Here is an 18,876-nt window from a genome sequence, read left to right on the forward strand (position 1 = left end):
GCACTCTGTTGCCACCTAATTCTCCTTGGCCAGCTCACGGATTAGAGAACTGCATCATTCCCTGCACCTGCCCTTTCTTTCTTTTGATTTCCTTGAGTTTTTATGCTTGATATGTGTGTTAGCACTGGATCAATAGAAGTGAAAGTTGGTTCCGAAGGATCTGTGTTTAATACAGAGTTAGTGGCAAAGGAAGTGCTTGCAACACGGTAAGTTCTTGGACGTGTACTAAGGAACACCTGGTACTAAAGGACTTTTTGAATTATTTAGGATATGCCTAACTAATTTTAAAAATTCCCTGATAACACCTATGCTGACTAATCTGTGTAGGAAAGATGTATATACTTACCTATTTCCAGCCCAGTCACATGATCTCTACTTAGTCAACCAGCGGCAGCATCAGCAGGGAGATAAGAGTGCTGGACAACAGCTAGTAAAGCCGGGAGCCGTGATGTCACCCATAAGCTCTTATGGCCCATCCAGTGTCGGTGATCCCTCCACTCTCCTACAGCCACTGCTGTCTGACACCGGGGAGTCGGATCACATAAACAGACCATAACGGCCTGAAAATAAATAAGTATTTACATCTTTCTTACACAGGATAATCAGAAAAGGTGTTAGGAGAGGAAGAAAGCATTTTTATGACTATTTAGGTAGAACCTGGAACTTCACATTAAGAGAATCAAATACAAACAGCACATTTTGGGGGGAAAAAGCTCCCCCTTTCCTCAGGGCATAAGCAGTCATTGTTGATAAAATCATGACACAATGCACTAGGAACCTTTGCTAATGGTACGCACTATGAGATTATCAGATGAATGACTGTCCTGGTTTCTTTTCGCATGCCTATCTTATATCAAAAATGAAGAGTTTACTAAAGTTTAAAAAATTCCGGTACGACAAAAGAAAAATTTGAAAGCGATATAATGTGTTGTAGTTTATTTGTATTGTATTTTCGAAAGACAACTGTACTGATTAAACAAAAATCGTACGATCTGGTATTGTACGAGAAACATTTTTGCGCTTGTCCCATCGGATATTGTTGGATGAACTGATCGGCTCTCGAAAGCTGTGTACTAATGATCAGATTATCTTACGAACGTTCCAAAAGTGGCATTTCTTGTACAATTTTCTGATCGTGTGTGAGGGCCATAAGGCTTGATGAAAACCAACATCCTCCATTGCCACTAAAGACAGTTTATCATTGATTCTGTCTGATAAAGATTTTCCAGTGATGATCTGGTCTCTGATTTATTGTCCCAATCGTACTTATAATCAATCACTGGCAGGGTTTAAATGGTACAGAATATTTATATTGCATTCATTATTGTAGAGATGTCTTTCATTGATATGACATCTAGTATGTTCCATTTTATATTCATTATTATAAATACTAGAAACTGACAGCATGCTTACCTACTGGTGAATCTGTGTCTGTGTGCATCAATCTCAGAGGAAGTTCCAGCTTCTTCATAAAACTGAAAGAAAACACAATTTTCTTTATTACCTTTAATGAAACAATATCTGGTGTAACTGATTAACTACAGAAATAATAAGTACAACTAATAGAGTTCATTTGTTGGCTATTAAAGCTTGCCGCCAGTACACGGTAACTTGTATCCAACACCATATCTACTAAAAGAAGTGGGAATATGCTTGCCTTTCTGGTGGTCTGTGTCTTAAAAATACAGCTACTTTGTTCCTCTCCAATTACTGCAAAGTTTCAATTGGCCTTGATGGGTTTATTATCAGTTTGTCCTGCCACCTGTAGTGACATACAAGCTGGCAGCAGAAACCACAGCTTGCGGCAGGGATGCCGGTACTCACTTTATTAGAAGTGTGTACTACTTGCAGTGACTGGGGAACAGTGAAGCAGGGCTCACCAGAAACGTAAAGTACATTCCGTATACTTTTTTCTAAATATGTGTTTTGGGGCACTTTATATTGTATGTAAACCTTAATGATACATTTCTCTTACTTCTGCCTACTTCTTACTTTTACTTCTTACATCTGCTTATTTCTTTATTCTTCTTCTTACTTTTACTTACTTCTGGTCTCTTATACCTGTTCAATAAGTTCAAAAAGTAACTGGTGGAGTGGTGGTCCAGCTAGAAATCTAGAAAACTTCTAATTATTGTGCCCTCATTGCTCCAAAATTTCAAGAAATATCATAAGCTTTGCCCAGTTCCCTCTGTGGGCAACAGAACACCTTCCCTTCATGTAACAGAGATAAGGAGAGGGGAAGGTGGTCTGTTATTTTAATATATCCCGCTATAGGATTTCACCTCCTTTGCTACAAAAAAGTTTGCTGCTCCTCTAGAGATATGGTACAGTGAGTGAGCATTGTCACCCTATAACAGGAAGTACATTACTAGTAGGATCACAGATGAAAACAAAGAAAAAAAGCTTAAAAAAGAAAACAAATGCAACAACCACATCTAAAGACCTGCAATATACATAGATAGATAGAGAGAGAGTGAGAGAGATGCAGTGTATATATATATACACACGCACACACCAATCTGCTATAACATTATAACCACTGACAGGTAAAGTGAATAACATTGATCATCTTGTTACAATGGCATTTAAAAATGGGTGGGATAAAATAAGCAGCAAGTGAACATGTCCCTGAAGTTGATGTGTTGAAAGCAGAAAAAGTGGACAAGTGTAAAGATATAAGCGACTTTGACAAATGCCAAACTGTAATGGCCAGGGTTTTTTTTAAACTGGGGTGCCGCGGTACACTGGTGTGCCGCAAGGAGTCATTGGTGGTGCCCTCAGCAAGAGCACAACTAATTTGTTTTGTACCTTTGTAATTTTGTAAATTTGTAACTTTTTTTGGTCTTGTGCCTTTTAAACATGCATAAAGTCTGTTAGGGTACTCCCAGCCCACGCCCTGTCAACCGATGACATCATCATTGCTAAGGAAGGCATCAAGAGCCTGCCCAGCGTCCCTCGTTTCCCCTGACTCGGCTCCGTAGATGATTCAGAGGAACAGGCCAGCAAGAGAGAGGGCTGTCTGTGGTGTTCCCTTTGCCTTTGCCTTCTGCAGGTCCCCTCTCCCAGCTTCTACCTGTGCAGCAGGAGGTGTTGGGTGGGACTACAGCTACAAAGCAACTCTGCCCATAGGGCAACCCATTGAAAGATGCAACGTGCGTGTGCTTGAACGCACCTTCTGCTGTGCCCCGTGATTGTACAGAATTCTAAAGGGTGCCTTGAGTGAAAAAAGGTTGAGAAACTGTGGGCTAGACAACTGGGTCAGAGTGTCTCCAAATCTACAGCTCTTATGGGATGTTCCAAAACTACCAAAAGTGGTCCAAGGAAGGTAAACCAGTAAGCCAGCGATGGGGTTATGGGTGGCCCATGTAGTCTGATCCAATAGAAGAGCTACTGTAGCTCAAATTGCTAAAAAAAGTTCAAGCTGGTCCCTATGCAAAGGTGTCAGAACACACAGTGCAACACATTTTGGTGCGTATGGGGCTTGTAGTCTCGTGTCCACAGCCAAAATTGCTTACAATGGGCATGTGAGCATCAGAACTGGACCACGGAGTAATGGAAGAAGATGGCCTGTTCTGATGAATTCAAGAATAGTTTGAGGAACGCAATGATTTTTAGGTGTTAAATTTAGCTTTCAAATTCTCCAGATCTCAATCCAATTGGACATCTGTTATACAGGTAAGTCCACCCACATCGGTGCAGTACCCATCCAGCCATATACAGTAGTAAACACAGAAGGCATGAGTGCAGTTGAACAGTGTTAGAAATTATTGTTTATATAGTTATCATGGCTGTAAAAGCAATCACAGTGTAAAAAAAAAAAAAAAATGATCATCCCCGACCAGTACAGTTTCTTGCTCATGGCACGATCTGATCACAGGATCATTTTCCCAGATTTCACAGTAGTAAACATAGGCTTCAAAAATGAAAGCCAGTGTTCACGATTACTATTGTCATAGCTGTGATTGTTCACAGTGATCACACAGTGCAGGGCCAATTATTATTATCACATAGTGCAGGGCCGTGTCCCTCAAATTGTGCCACGAGCGAGCGATGTGGTAGAACGTATAGGTGCATCTATCCACAAAGGTGTTGCGCTCGTTCAGCCATTTATCTACACGGGCCAGACGGGAAGTGGTGGTTCAAGGATCCCTTTATCAAGAATAAGTGACAGCCTTCAACAAGCAACAAGAATAAATGTTTTTCTTCTGGTTTACCGTGGTGTGCTGATGACACGCAGAGATTTCTTAAATTAAAGGATAAAAGTTCTGTTTGTCTGCTCACCACTTCCTCACCCATCGAGTTTTGCACTGAATTTTATGATTTTCTTGATTTTCATTCAAAACTCACACAGAACTAAAAGTGTTGGGTACGTTTTATACTGGAGCATGAATCGAGCTAACAAACTTGCTTCAATACTCGTCTCATTGCTTCTGTTTTTCACTGCTTTGTTGTGTGTCAAGACTGATGAAACTACTGTGCTAAAGTAAATACAATATGAAGTCCCCCCTTTCTAATAAACAGAGGGAAATAAATTATAAAAAAAAAAAAAAAACCTGTAATAATGTATGTGTTTTCAAGTCTGTGTTCACCGACCTTTTAAATTCTTTAATTACTGTCAAGCTGGCTATACACGAGTAGAATTTTGTTTCAAAGTTTTTGTTTTAGGAATGATCATTTCATATGTAATCATTAGTGAGGTCAAATTGACATTCATTTTTAATTGCGCCGATGAGGAAATTCGAAGGAGCAGGATGGAAACATTTTCTGGAATGAATTTCTACAGTGTATGTGGTTTCATTTGGGAAGATTCTAAAATTCCAATATTTAAAAGAAAATTAAATTTTAAAATACTTTTCGAAAAATGTTAGTCAAAATCATCGAATATACTGAGAATTTTAGTATGTTAAGAAAGTTTGTTCAAAAATCTACTAGTGTATTGCCAACTTTAAAATGTCCTCGGTGTTTCTGCCACTCTTACCAACAGCTAATTAAACATAAGAGGTTTGCAATATGACAACAAGAGTAACGGGAAACCATTATGACAACAGATTTTTAGAAATGTTATTGCATGTATATATGGAGATTTAGCTGTGATGTGCAGTGACCTGTTAAAATGATATTTCAGTTCTTCAAAGTCAGTCAGGACAATGATCAGTAATTATGCCCTATCGCAGTCTCATTTACATTTTCATTTACTGAACAAACACCATGGGTGACGTAACATTTAATAAATTTAAAAACCCGAATGACAAGCTAGGCATACAAATACAAGACCATATAAGACAGAATGTTAAATAACCACTTGTCCTCCGGAAGATTTACCCCCCCCCCCCCCTTCCTTCAAGACCAGGCCATTTTTTGCAATACGGCATGGCATTGTGTTATTTTAACTGGCAATTTTGTACCTAAACAAAATGTATGTTCTTTTTTTTCCTACAAAAAGAGCTCGTTTGGTGGTATTTGATCATCTCTGTGGTTTTTATTTTTTGCGCTATAAACAAAAAGATCTGACAACTTTGAAAAAAATATTTTTTACTTTCGACTATAAAACCTATCCAATAAAAAAAAAAAAAAAATGTAAAAATAAAATTTCATCAACAATTTAGGCCAATTTGTATTCTGCTACATATTTTTGGTAAAAAAAAAAAAAAAATCCCAATAATCGTATATTGATTGGTTTGCACAAAAGCTATAGCGTCTACGAACTACGGGATATTTTTATTTCCTTTTTTACTAGTATTGGTGGTGATTAGTGATTTATAGCGGGACTATGATATTGCGGCGGACAGTTGGGACACTAACTGACACTTTTGACACTTTTTAAGGACCAGTGACACTAATACAGTGATCAGTGCTAAAAACATGCACTGTCACTGTGCTAATGACACTAGCTGGGAAGGGGTTACACATCAGGGGCGATCAAAGGGTAACTGTGTGCCTAGCCAGTGTTTTCCAACAGTGTGGGAGGTGGTTTTACTAGGGGAAGACATGCTTTGCAGGAACACACGAACCATGCCTTCCCTCCTGACAGAACCGCAATCTGCCTTGTTTTTTACATTGGCAGATTCCGTCCTGCCTGTGTACCGAATGATCAGCGGGTGTCGGCAGACATTGGGTCTGCCAGACCCGCTGATCAGTTCCCGCTGTGTAGAATAACCGCCAGCGCACACTTGCACCCAAAACCAGGACATGCAGGATCACATGTATATATATATATATATATATATATATATATATATATATATATATATACGTGATCCTGCACAGCGCGGCCACCCTGTAGCAGGAAAACTGCTGTGGGGCGGTCTGCAAGTGTATAAGTAACGTACTATAAATGGGTAAAATCATCCACCAGTATATGGTCTATTGCTGTTTTATTTATACAGTAAACCCTTGGTTTGAGAGTAACTTGGTTCCAGAGGGCTTTGCAAGACAAGCAAATTTTTAAAATAAATTTTGACTTGATATACAAGTAGCATCATGCCACAACTGAGGATAAAAGAGAAGAGAGGCACCTCTAAGTGTAGCAATATGGTTACATTTATTGAAGGTACAATATTAAGCAACTCACGTGGTTGATGATTAAAAAAGGCACATCTAAGTATGCAGGCTTCCAGGGTAAAGCTGTCCACATAGACCATCCTCCACACCGCCATCTCCGTCATCTCTTCCACACTGCGCTCTATGAGTGGGTGAAGCCTCGCTTTTAGATTGCTTTACTGCAGGGTAGTCTTCCTGGTTACGATTACAGACTGACAGCGGTGAGAGACGGCGTTGCAGAAGATGGTCTTTGTGGACAGCTTTAACCCAGATGCCTGCATACATACAGTAGATGTGCCTTTTTTATTTATTAACCATGTGTTGCTAAATGTTGTACCTTCATTAAATGTAACCATATTGCTACACTTAGGGTCCTCGCACACAAGCTTTACTCCATTTTGCTCAACGGGGATCAATCTGCCAATCCCTGCTGAGCAGGCAGATGAAAGCTCCATCTCCACTTACTTTCCAGAGAAGGAACTGTCAGATCTCCAACCCCTCTTTATAGGGGATCGGATGAAAACTGACCTCCTGGATCCTCCTCCTGGATTTCATGGACAGGATCGGATCGGATAGCAGCGGATATGCCTCGTTGACATCTGTTGCTCCATAGGGATGCATGGAGCATCCAACCAGGTCCACCTGAAAAACTGACAGGCGGACCTGATCAGAAAGCCCGTGTGAAAGGGGCCTTAGATGCACCTCTCTTCTCTTTTATACTCTGTAGCTCCTGCTGGATTTTGCTTCTAATCCCCTTGTGGAGGCGCCGTTTGTGGATGGACATTTTATGGTTACACAACCTATCACTTTTGCTATAATCTTTTTATATAGACCAGGAATTCCCAAACTATGGCCCTCCAGTTGGTCAGGAACTACAATTCCCATCATGCCTAGTCATGTATGTGAATGTCAGTGTTTTACAATGCCTCTTGGGATGTGTAGTTCTGCAACACCTGGAGGGCCGTAGTTTGGAATCCCTGATATAGACTTTAAACTGAAAGACTTATAAAATAAATGGTTGTGGAACGAATCCTCTAAGTTTCCATTATTTCTTATGAGGAAATTCGCTTTGATATAAGAATGCTTTGGATTACAAGCACGTTTCCGGAATGAATGATGCTTGCAATCCAAGGTATTACTGTACAAATATCCAGAAGTATGTAGCAGATCCAACTAGGCTTTGACAAGGGCAGCAGTCATTTGAACACAGTGCTCTTTACTAGCTTCATTTTCCGAAATGAGAGGTTTTAAGAAGGAAATTTGCTGAAACAGAAAATGAAATGACCATTCATTGTAAGAAGAAGGCATCTGTTTGCGGGAGTGTGAATTGCTGTTTAATGCTATGTTGCAGCGTAATGCAGCTCTTAGATGCTTTCATGTACAATCTCATGTTTCACTAATAGATAGCCCCCTATTATTGCGTTAGGCATGATTGCTTCTATAATCTGTTTCTGCAATGTGGGTGTAAGGATATAGCCAATTTAGCAAGAAACAAGGTAACTTAGTTAGAATGCATCCACCTCTGTGGCTCAGCCATTCGATCTCCCTCAAGGTCACTTTCCTTAGTAACTTGAAGAGGATTACATCACCCTCTACAACGGGACCGTTATATCAGCAATCGATAAGGAGGTCTATGTGCAGTACAGGAGCATCCCATTGTACTTTAGAATTGAGTTACATCACTACAGGCACATAGCGCATTAGAGGGCATTTTTCACATAAAAAGCTTCGCTGCTTCTTCCTGAAGCTAAAGTCCCACTTATATTTGTTCTTCAGCTGAATTCTGTTCTATTCAGTGAGAAATAATGTGATTCGATGTAACATGAAAAACATTTTCCACTCACTCAGAGATGAAACACAAATGTACAGGCAGAGTTCACATGAAGAGTCAGCATAATACAGTGACAGCACCAAACAAATCACAGGAGCATAATGAGACAATTGAGTGGCTGCTGAATATAAATACCAGATCCGGGATATATGGAAAAGACTAAATGGAAAAATAAGCAAGAAAGTTAGCGACTCTACATATGCCGCTTGCTTTAGGCTTCTCTCTTTTTTTCCTTTGTCAGTGGCATATATGACAACAGATTTGCAAACAGAGAAAGAAAACAAATCAAAAAGTAAAAAAAAAAAAAAAAATATAAAAAAAAAAATAGTTGAAAGGATAAGGCTTAGACCCCATTCACACTAATACGACTTGTCAGGCGACTTGGTCAGCCTGACAAGTAGCGGACCGTCGCGGTCCATCAGTAGTACAGGAACGGTTCTAATAGGAGCGACACAAGTCGCTCTGACTTAGAAAAAGGGTCCTGTACTACTTTGGGGTGACCTGGAGCAACTTGCATAGACATTTATTTTATGAAGCCCGTGCAAGTCGCGCCGAAGTCGCGGTGCACACGACTTCACAGGTCGCCCCCTAAGTCGGATCACCCTAGAGTGAACTGACAGTTAGTTTACACTTGCATTTGCAGCACATCTTTACTGCCCCACTGCCCCTCAAAAAAAAAAAAAAAAAAATCCAATGGAAGCCATACAGGGGTATACACATGTTGTGGCCACGATGCTTTGCTTTGTGGTATAGAAAAAAATACGGTAATTCCTTCCATTGCATTAGGCAGGCATTACCACCTGTCATACACAGCCCATTCAAGTGAATGGGTACCCAACATAACTTTGGCAATGCACATGCTTAAGGTGCGGGCTTTAACCACTTCTGGACCGGAAGGTTTTACCCCCTAATGACCAGATCATTTTTTGCGATATGGCACTGCGTTGCTTTAACTGGCAATGGCGCATTCGTGCGACGCTGTTCCTAAATAAAATGTATGCTTTTTTTCCCCCACAAACTGAGCTTTCTTTTGGTGGTATTTGATCACCTCTGCGGTTTTTATTTTTGCGCTATAAACAAAAAAAAGAGCGACAATTTTGAAAAAAAAAAATTTTACTTTCTGCTTTAAAACACAGCCAATTAAAAATTTTTAAAAATGTAATTTTTTTTCATCAATTTAGGACAATATATGCTGCTACATATTTTTGGCAAACAAAATACCAATAAGCCTATACTGATTGCTTTGCGCAAACATTATAGCGTCTACAAACGATGCAATATTTTTATGGAATTTTTATTGATTTATTTATTTTACTACTAATAGCAGTGAACAGAGATTTTTAGCGGGACTGCAACATTGGGGCGGACAAATCGGACACCTAACTGACACTTTTTGGGGACCAGGGACACTAATACAGTGATCAATACTAAAAAAAAAGCACAATGTCACTGCACTAATGACACTGGCAGGGAGGGAAGGGGTTAACATCAGGGGTGATCAAAGGGTTAAGTGTGACCCTAGGGGGTGCTTACTAACTGTGGGGGGGGGGTACAGTGATTGGGGAAAGACAGAGATCCTGGTTCCTGCTTGGCAGAAACACAAGATCTCCATCTTGCCCCTTTGCAGAACGGCGATCTGCCTTGTTTATATAGGCAGATCGCTGTTCTGCCTCTCCCTGGGATGATTGCAGGTGGCCGGCGGACATTGAGTCCGCTGGACCCGTTGATTCCCATCCCTGCTAGCCATCACGTCATCTAGTGGCTATTGAAAGAAACGACGTACAGGTACGTCGCTTCATGCAATAGCGCCACTTTGCCGCAGTATATATGCAGAGGTCGGTTGGCAAGTGGTTAAGGAGTTAAAACAGGCAGGGAGAAGGTGACATGCCGCCTCCTCAACATCTGGCAAACTCTCTCACTTTTCAGAGGGCAACACTGGTGTAAACAAATTCTAAGGGTTTATCTTTGTTTTTAGTTTAGCTTACTTTAACCACTTGAGCTCCAGAAGATTCTATCCCCTTTAGAGCCAGGCCATTTTTTGCTATTCGGCACTTTAACTGGCCATTAAGCGGTCATGCAACATTGTACACAAATGAAGTTTATATCATTTTTTAAACAAATAGAGCTTTCTTTTGGTGGCATTTGATCACCACTGGCGTTTTTAATTTTTTTGTGATGTAAACGAAGAAAGACTGAAAATTAAAAAAAAAAAACCCAATATTTTTTACTTTCTGCTATAAAACATATCTAATAAAAAAAAAAATAGAAAATCTAATTGCTTTATAAATCTGGGCCAGAACGTATTCTCTTATGTGTTTTTGATAACAAAAAATCCCAATAAGTGTATATTGATTGGTTTGCATGACATAGTGCCTACAAACTATGGTATATATACTGTAATTTTTATTTTTGAATTTTTTTATACTAATAATGGTAATAATGGTGGCGATCAGCGATATAATAATGGGACTGCGATAGTGTGGTGGGAAATCTGACACTAAGTGAGGGTTTGGAGGGATTGAATGACCGCCACTGACCTTACCAGTGACATGAATACAGTGATCAGTGATAATACAATACACTGTCACTGTACTGACACTAAAGAGCAAAGAAAATGGCCTCTGCCCCCACCTATAACTGGCCTTCATAGCAAAGAACACATGGAAGGGCAACGCACATGAAACAAACAAAGATAAAATTCCCAGTTCAATTTGCCAACCAGTCTGCTTACCAACCAAATTGGCCTGTCTAACAGTTTGCGTCAATACAGGGGTTTAGTTAGCACACATTTGCAAACACATGTGAAAGCTGCAGGGCCACGTCAAGGCTCCCTGTTACCTGCAGTCCTAACTCTAATGAATTTTAAAGAGTCTCCACAGTGGGAGCACATGCAAGCTAATGGATAGATAGGGGGCAGGTGAGCCTGGAGGTGGCCCATCCCTCCTGAAAGGTAATTGGGGGCATAATGGAAGCCCAGCTGATAGTATTACAGCAAAGGCACCCAGTATGTCCACTCACCAGTACACATATACAACAAAGAAAATGGCCTCTGCCCCCACCTATAACTGGCCTTCATAGCAAAGAACACATGGAAGGGCAACGCACATGAAACAAACAAAGATAAAATTCCCAGTTCAATTTGCCAACCAGTCTGCTTACCAACCAAATTGGCCTGTCTAACGGTTTGCGTCAATACAGGGGTTTAGTTAGCACACATTTGCAAACACATGTGAAAGCTGCAGGGCCACGTCAAGGCTCCCTGTTACCTGCAGTCCTAACTCTAATGAATTTTAAAGAGTCTCCACAGTGGGAGCACATGTGGTACACTGTACTGACACTGGCTGGGAAGGGGTTAACATCTAGGGCGATCAAGGGGTTAAATGTCTGCCTAACAATGTGTAATGTGTGCTTCTTTTACTACTGGATCTCTCATTTTCTCATCTGTGAAACTGACAGATTGTTCCCTCTGTGTTTAGCAGCACACAGCTCTGGACTGTGATTGTACACAGCTGATCAGCAGCTTCCAGCGTGAATCATTGGCTGGGACTTGCTGACGGCCTCCTGCTGTGTGCAATCACAGAGGGAGCCAGGTGAAGGGGGAGGGGGGAATGCATGCATGTGTGCTCTAAACCCGGACGTAGGCAGCGACATATGGTTACATCGCTTTGACTACACAGGCTGCTCGACCGCAGTACAATGCAGGTGGGCAGTCGTCAAGTAGTTAAAGTATCACAAAGGGCAATTTTTTTATTTTTTTAGTTTTGGAGAGAGTGTCAGTTTTTTATTGCTGGCAGTATTCCTGTTAGGGAGACTCACCCTCTCTCTGCTGTTTATTATTATCACGGGAAGTGAAAGTGAAGGAAGATCCCAAATTCTGGGTTTTCACCAGAATAGAAATAGAGGGGAAATATTCCAATGGGAACTCTAGTTCTGGTGACCCTGGTGACAACAAGGGATTTCCTCACTTTCTGTTTTGGCTATGGACAGGAAAAGAAGGGAAATCTTCCCAAAAGGACACAGATAACAAAGAAACGGACAGGTGTTATACCCCCACCCCCTCCTTACCCTATCCAGATTGAAAAATGTTTTGTCTTTAGTTCTACTTTAAGGATAGCCCTCTGAGCTGAGAGTGAGAGCGGAGAGGTCCCTTGAAGCCTGACCTGTAAGTTTACTGGCCTATAGTGTTACTGCATGGCATCTCTCAGCTACTGGGTGCCCACCAAAAATTGACCTCACAGATGCTTACATTTGTCTTAACCAGGGGTATCCAAACTTTCTAAACAAAGGGCCAGTTTACTGTCCTTCAGCCCCGGTTCACACTTATGCGATGCGGGAAGGCTGCGAGTTCGCAGCCTGTTCCACATCGCAAACGCACCCCTGGCAGTTCACACTGCCATATGCGATATGCTGGGGGTGTCAATGTAATCTTAACAACACCCCCAGTTTGATCCCATATCGCAGTGCGATCTCACAGTTCGCACAGGATGGTATCGCACAAGTGTGAACTGCTGTGCGATCCGATCCTGATGCGGCTGCAAAAAAGGGTCCTGTGCATCTTTGCTGCGGGTGCGGTGCGCATTTAGCCATACAAAGTGTATGGCTAAACTCGCACCGCACAGCCGATCGCATGTAATGAAGGAGCAGTGCGCTCCGACATTACATGCGATCGCCGCAGCCGCACTAGTAAGAACCGGCACTCTGACTTCAGGAGGGCTGGGCTATGGTCATTGAGATTAGACAAAGTCTTGATGTCAGTGGGAAAAAACAATACCCCATCTTTGGCGCCATTGGGAGAAATCGTGCCCTATCACTGATGTCACTGGGAGGAATTTTGCCCCAATATGGGTGTCAATGGGAGGAATTGTGCCCCTTCATTGGCAGGGAAATATGTCCCATTGTTGGTACCAGTAGATAAAATAGTGCCCCAAGGGCCGGATAAAAGCAAACAAAGGGCTGCATCTGGCCCCTGGGCTGCAGTTTGAAGACCACTGGTCTTAACTAGGGTTGAGCGAACACCTAGATGTCCGTGTTCGACGGGTTCGGCCGAACTTTAAAAAAAAGTCCGGGTCCGTGTCCCGGACTTTTACCGAACTTTTCCCGGACACCGAACCCCATTGAAGTCAATGGGGACCCGAACTTTAAGGCACTAAAATGGCTCTAAAACACCAAAGGAAAGGGCTAGAGTGCTGCAAATGGCAGCAAAACGTAATTAAGAGCATGGCAAGTGCTCTGCAAACAAATGTGGATAGGGAAATAACTTAAAACAACAAAAAAAAAACAGAAAAATAAAACAATGTTCTTCTTCATCTCTGAAGGACGAGGCCCATATGGAGTAGGAGGGAGGTTGAGGTGGTGGTGGATGTGGCGGTGACATAGGCGTGCGCACAGGGTGTGCTGGGTGTGCCTGGGCACACCCTAATCACCTAGGGCACATAGCATTGCCAGTGAGGAGATGGGAAAGATCTCCCTGGGACCTGCTCTGCTCTATTTCTCCTTGCCTACAGGTACATGGCCCCGATACATTACTCTCCCTGCTGGCAAACACATGCATGTGTATTTCAACTTTGGGGTGCACACCTTAATGCAATAGGCTGCGCACACCTATGGGCGGTGTAGGTGGAAGCGGCGGTGGAGGAGGACCAGGGCCGGATTAACAGCATCATGGGCTTGGTGCTGAGGATTTTGAAGGGCCTTAAGGGCCGTGCCTTGCCATGCACCCAGAGGAGGAAGGGTGCAGCCATGCATGCCTAATTCAACATGGGATGCTGTCTCTGAAGCCCATAAACACATCCATGCATCGCCAACTGTCCCTCCTTGTCCGGCCTTCACGCTGTGTGGGGAGGTTCTGAGGGTGCTGCCTGGGGAAGCGAGCATAGAAGCCAGACTTCTGTGTTTACAAGTGACAGAAGAGCGGTAACAGTGAATATGGCCAACCCGGGGCCTATATAAAAGGTAGGGGCCTGGAGCTGCAGCTCCAATAGCCCCTACATTAATCTGGCCCTGAGGAGGAGGACGAGGTAGCCAACACTGCTTCTTTTCAAAAATTTTAAATGAGGGTACACCCCAAAAGAGTGAGAAAGAGCAAAAATGGAACAATGGGTGGGTAAGGTCGGTATCCATTGCTATTCTGCATAAGGTACGGAAAAGTCCCGTGGGATCCATGCCTGGTTCATTTTAATGAACGTGAGCTTGTCCACATTGTCTCTGGACAGGCGGCTGCGCTTGTCTGTTATAACGCCCCCAGCCGTGCTAAATACCCGTTCAGATAATACACTGGCTGCAGGGCACGCCAGCACCTCCAAGGCGTAAAGGGCAAGCTCAAGCCATGTGCCCAATTTGGAGACCCAGAAGTTGAAGGGGGCAGACCCGTCATTCACTACATGTAGGCGTGTGCACACATACTGCTCCACCATGTTGGTAAAATGCTGCCTCCTGCTAAGACGTTCCATCTGAGCTGCTGGTGCTGCTGTTTGTTGTGGCGTGCTGACAAAGCTTTTCCACATTTCGGCCATGCTAACCCTGCCTTCTGAGGTGCTGGCGGTGCCCTGGTTGCGTTGGCGACCTCCTCCTCCTCCTCCTCTGCCTTGTGCTTCCACTGTGGCCCCGCTGTCAGATGGGAATGCCAGCAGCATGGCGTCTACCAGCGTGCGCTTGTACTCGCGCATCTTGCGATCGCGCTCCAGTGAGTGAATTAAGGACGGTACGTTGTCCTTGTAACGGGGATCCAGCAGCGTGGCCACCCAGTAATCAGCACAAGTTAGAATGTGGGCAACTCGGCGGTCGTTGTGGAGACACTGCAGCATGTAATCGCTCATGTGTGCCAGGCTGCCCAGAGGCAACGAAAGGCTGTCCTCTGTGGGAGGTGTATCGTCCGTGTCCTCTGTATCCCCCCAGCCACGCACCAGTGATGGCCATGAGCTGGCCTGGGTGCCACCCTGCTGTGAACATGGTTCCATCTCCTCCTCCAGCTCCTCCTCCTCCTCATCCTCCTCATCCTCCAGAACTGTGCCCCTGCTGGACAATTGCGTCCCTGGCGTTTGCGTGTGCAGGAACCCACCCTCGGAGCCCCTTGCGAATGACTGCCCTGAAAGCCTTGGAAATGTTACCTCTTCATCCTCCTCCTCCTCCTCATCCTGTGCCACATCCTCTTCCATCATCGCCCGAATTGTTTTTTCAAGGAGGCATAGAAGTGGGATAGTTAAGCTGAGAACGGCGTCATTGCCACTGGCCATGTTGGTGGAGTACTCAAAACAGCGCAACAAGGCACACAGGTCTCGCATGGAGGCCCAGTTAAATTAAATAGCGGAATAGAAAATATGATCCAAAAAAAGTGTATGTATATCACACGTACACAACCACACTGGGCCCCAATTACTATTGTTTGTACCCCTAAAAGGCTAGATGAGGAGTAGGGGGAGTATGGAACAGGCAGCACCCTCAAACCTTCAGAAGTATGAGATGAACCCCAACAACTTGGAAAGGTGGATCTCTCTCACACGTACCGACACAGACTATCCCGCAATTCAATTGATCCTCAAAGGTTTTTATTGAATAGCGGAATAGGAAATATGATCAAAAAAAGTGTATGTATCTCGCACGTACACAACCACACTAGGCCCCAATTACTATTGTTTGTACCCCTAAAAGGCTAGATGAGGAGTAGGGGGGGTATGGAACAGGCAGCACCCTCAAACCTTCAGAAGTATGAGATGAACCCCAACAACTTGGAAAGGTGGATCTCTCTCACACGTACCGACACAGACTATCCCCCAATTTAACTGATCCCCAAAGGTTTTTGATTAAATAGCGGAATAGAAAATATGATCCCAAAAAAGTGTATGTATATCACACGTACACAACCACACTAGGCCCCAATTACTATTGTTTGTACCCCTAAAAGGCTAGGAGTAGGGGGAGTATGGAACAGGCAGCACCCTCAAACCTTCAGAAGTATGAGATGAACCCCAACAACTTGGAAAGGTGGATCTCTCTCACACGTACCAACACAGACTATCCCCCAATTTAACTGATCCCCAAAGGTTTTTGATTAAATAGCGGAATAGAAAATATGATCCCAAAAAAGTGTATGTATATCACACGTACACAACCACACTAGGCCCCAATTACTATTGTTTGTACCCCTAAAAGGCTAGGAGTAGGGGGAGTATGGAACAGGCAGCACCCTCAAACCTTCAGAAGTATGAGATGAACCCCAACAACTTGGAAAGGTGGATCTCTCTCACACGTACCAACACAGACTATCCCCCAATTTAACTGATCCCCAAAGGTTTTTGATTAAATAGCGGAATAGAAAATATGATCCCAAAAAAGTGTATGTATATCACACGTACACAACCACACTAGGCCCCAATTACTATTGTTTGTACCCCTAAAAGGCTAGGAGTAGGGGGAGTATGGAACAGGCAGCACCCTCAAACCTTCAGAAGTATGAGATGAACCCCAACAACTTGGAAAGGTGGATCTCTCTCACACGTACCAACACAGACTATCCCCCAATTTAACTGATCCCCAAAGGTTTTTGATTAAATAGCGGAATAGAAAATATGATCCCAAAAAAGTGTATGTATATCACACGTACACAACCACACTAGGCCCCAATTACTATTGTTTGTACCCCTAAAAGGCTAGATGAGGAGTAGGGGGAGTATGGAACAGGCAGCACCCTCAAACCTTCAGAAGTATGAGATTGTGTTCACTGTACCCCACAAAGATTGAGTTCACTGCACCCCACAATGATTGTGTTCACTGCACCCCACAAAGATTGTGTTCACTGCACCTCACAAAGATTGTGTTCACTGTACCCCCCAAAGATTGTGTTCACTGCACCCCACAAAGATTCTGTTCACTGTACCCCACAAAGATTGTGTTCACTGCACCCCAAAAAGATTGTGTTCACTGCACCCCAAAAAGGATGTTGTTCACTGCACCCCAAAAAGGATGTTGTTCACTCCACCCCAAAAAGATTGTGTTCACTGCACCCCACAAAGATTGTGTTCACTGCACCCCAAAAAGATTGTGTTCACTGCACCCCAAAAATGATTTTGTTCACTGCACCCCAAAAAGGATTTTGTTCACTGCACCCCAAAAAGATTGTGTTCACTGCACCCCAAAAAGATTGTGTTCACTGCACCCCACAAAGGATTTTGTTCACTGCACCCCAAAAAGATTGTGTTCACTGCACCCCAAAAAGGATGTTGTTCACTGCACCCCAAAAAGGATTTTGTTCACTGCACCCCAAAAAGATTGTGTTCACTGCACCCCACAAAGGATTTTGTTCACTGCACCCCACAAAGATTGTGTTCACTGCACACCAAAAAGGATTGTGTTCACTGCACCCCAAAAAGATTTTGTTCACTGCACCCCAAAAAGATTGTGTTCACTGCAGCCCAAAAAGATTGTGTTCACTGCAGCCCAAAAAGATTGTGTTCACTGCAGCCCAAAAAGATTGTGTTCACTGCAGCTCACACACAGAAAAATGGATGTGGATCACTGACACCTGCCTATCTCCAATCCCACACCACACAGCAATATCGATTGTAGTTTGTAGAACACAGTTTCCCTAAAATTCAGCAGACTCTGTCCCTAACAGGATTGAGAAGAGATCGTAGATCAGGATTGAGTGCAGACCCCACCCCCCACACAGCAATATCGATTGTAGTTTGTAGAAGACACTGACCCTATAATTCAGCAGACTCTATCCCTAAAATGCCTACAACTCGCCCTGCCTAAACACTCCGACCTGTCCCTCAATTCTATCCGGACACAAATGGTTTTTTCCTGCCTATCTTTCCCTAATCAGCAGCCAGCACGTTGATGTGTGCTCTGTCCCTGAATCTAAGCAGCATAATGACGCCGCTGCGGCTGCCTCGAACTTATAAAGACTTGGTCACATGCTTCAGACGGCCAATCACAGCTACTGAGACATTTGCAGGCATGGCTGGGATGGCTTAAGGCACACCAGTTAAACGATTGTTGATTGGCTGTTGAAAGCCCGCCATGAAAAGAGCGCCAAAGCATGCAAAACCCGGAAATAAAACGACCGAACACGGATTTTTACCCGAACATACAGTAAAGTGTCCGTGTCCGTGTTCGGGTACAAAAAATCCAATTATTCGGTACGAACACGAATAATACAGTCCGTGTTCGCTCAACACTAGTCTTAACTAATAGCTAACTATTATTTGATACTGTTAGGCAATCCATCTAAATTATCATTTTATGATGAATATACAAATTCTTGAAGCAACCCAGTTGTTATGGTGAGGCAATCCAGTTGTCCTGGTATTCTTTAAAATGAATTTGGTTAAAACTTTTAAACACAGTTTTATTTTGTATGTTGGTGAGAAGATCCATGCATTCTTCTGTATCTAACAACTTTGGGGACATCGGTGCACAAGGAAAACCCATACTGTAATGTTATTAGCCATCCTCTGTAGTCAATCAGCCATTAAAAACATATTAACCAGACATAACGGTTTAAGTAA

At 43.1% G+C, this 18,876-nt stretch overlaps 1 protein-coding gene across 2 annotated transcripts in view; it reads right to left on the bottom strand.

Moving 5' to 3' along the window:
- ATXN1 (ataxin 1) overlaps positions 1-18,876 on the bottom strand; it is a 296,018-nt gene that overhangs the window by 131,520 nt on the left and 145,622 nt on the right. For both annotated transcript variants that reach the window (XM_082257559.1, XM_082257560.1), the window contains one exon: positions 1,414-1,475. The gene's annotated coding sequence lies outside the window, so the exon portion shown is untranslated. The remainder of the gene's footprint in view (positions 1-1,413; positions 1,476-18,876) is intronic.

This window comes from Pelophylax lessonae, assembly GCF_965119305.1.
Source record: "Pelophylax lessonae genome assembly, chromosome: 5".
In the NCBI taxonomy this organism is placed as follows: Eukaryota; Metazoa; Chordata; class Amphibia; order Anura; family Ranidae; genus Pelophylax; species Pelophylax lessonae.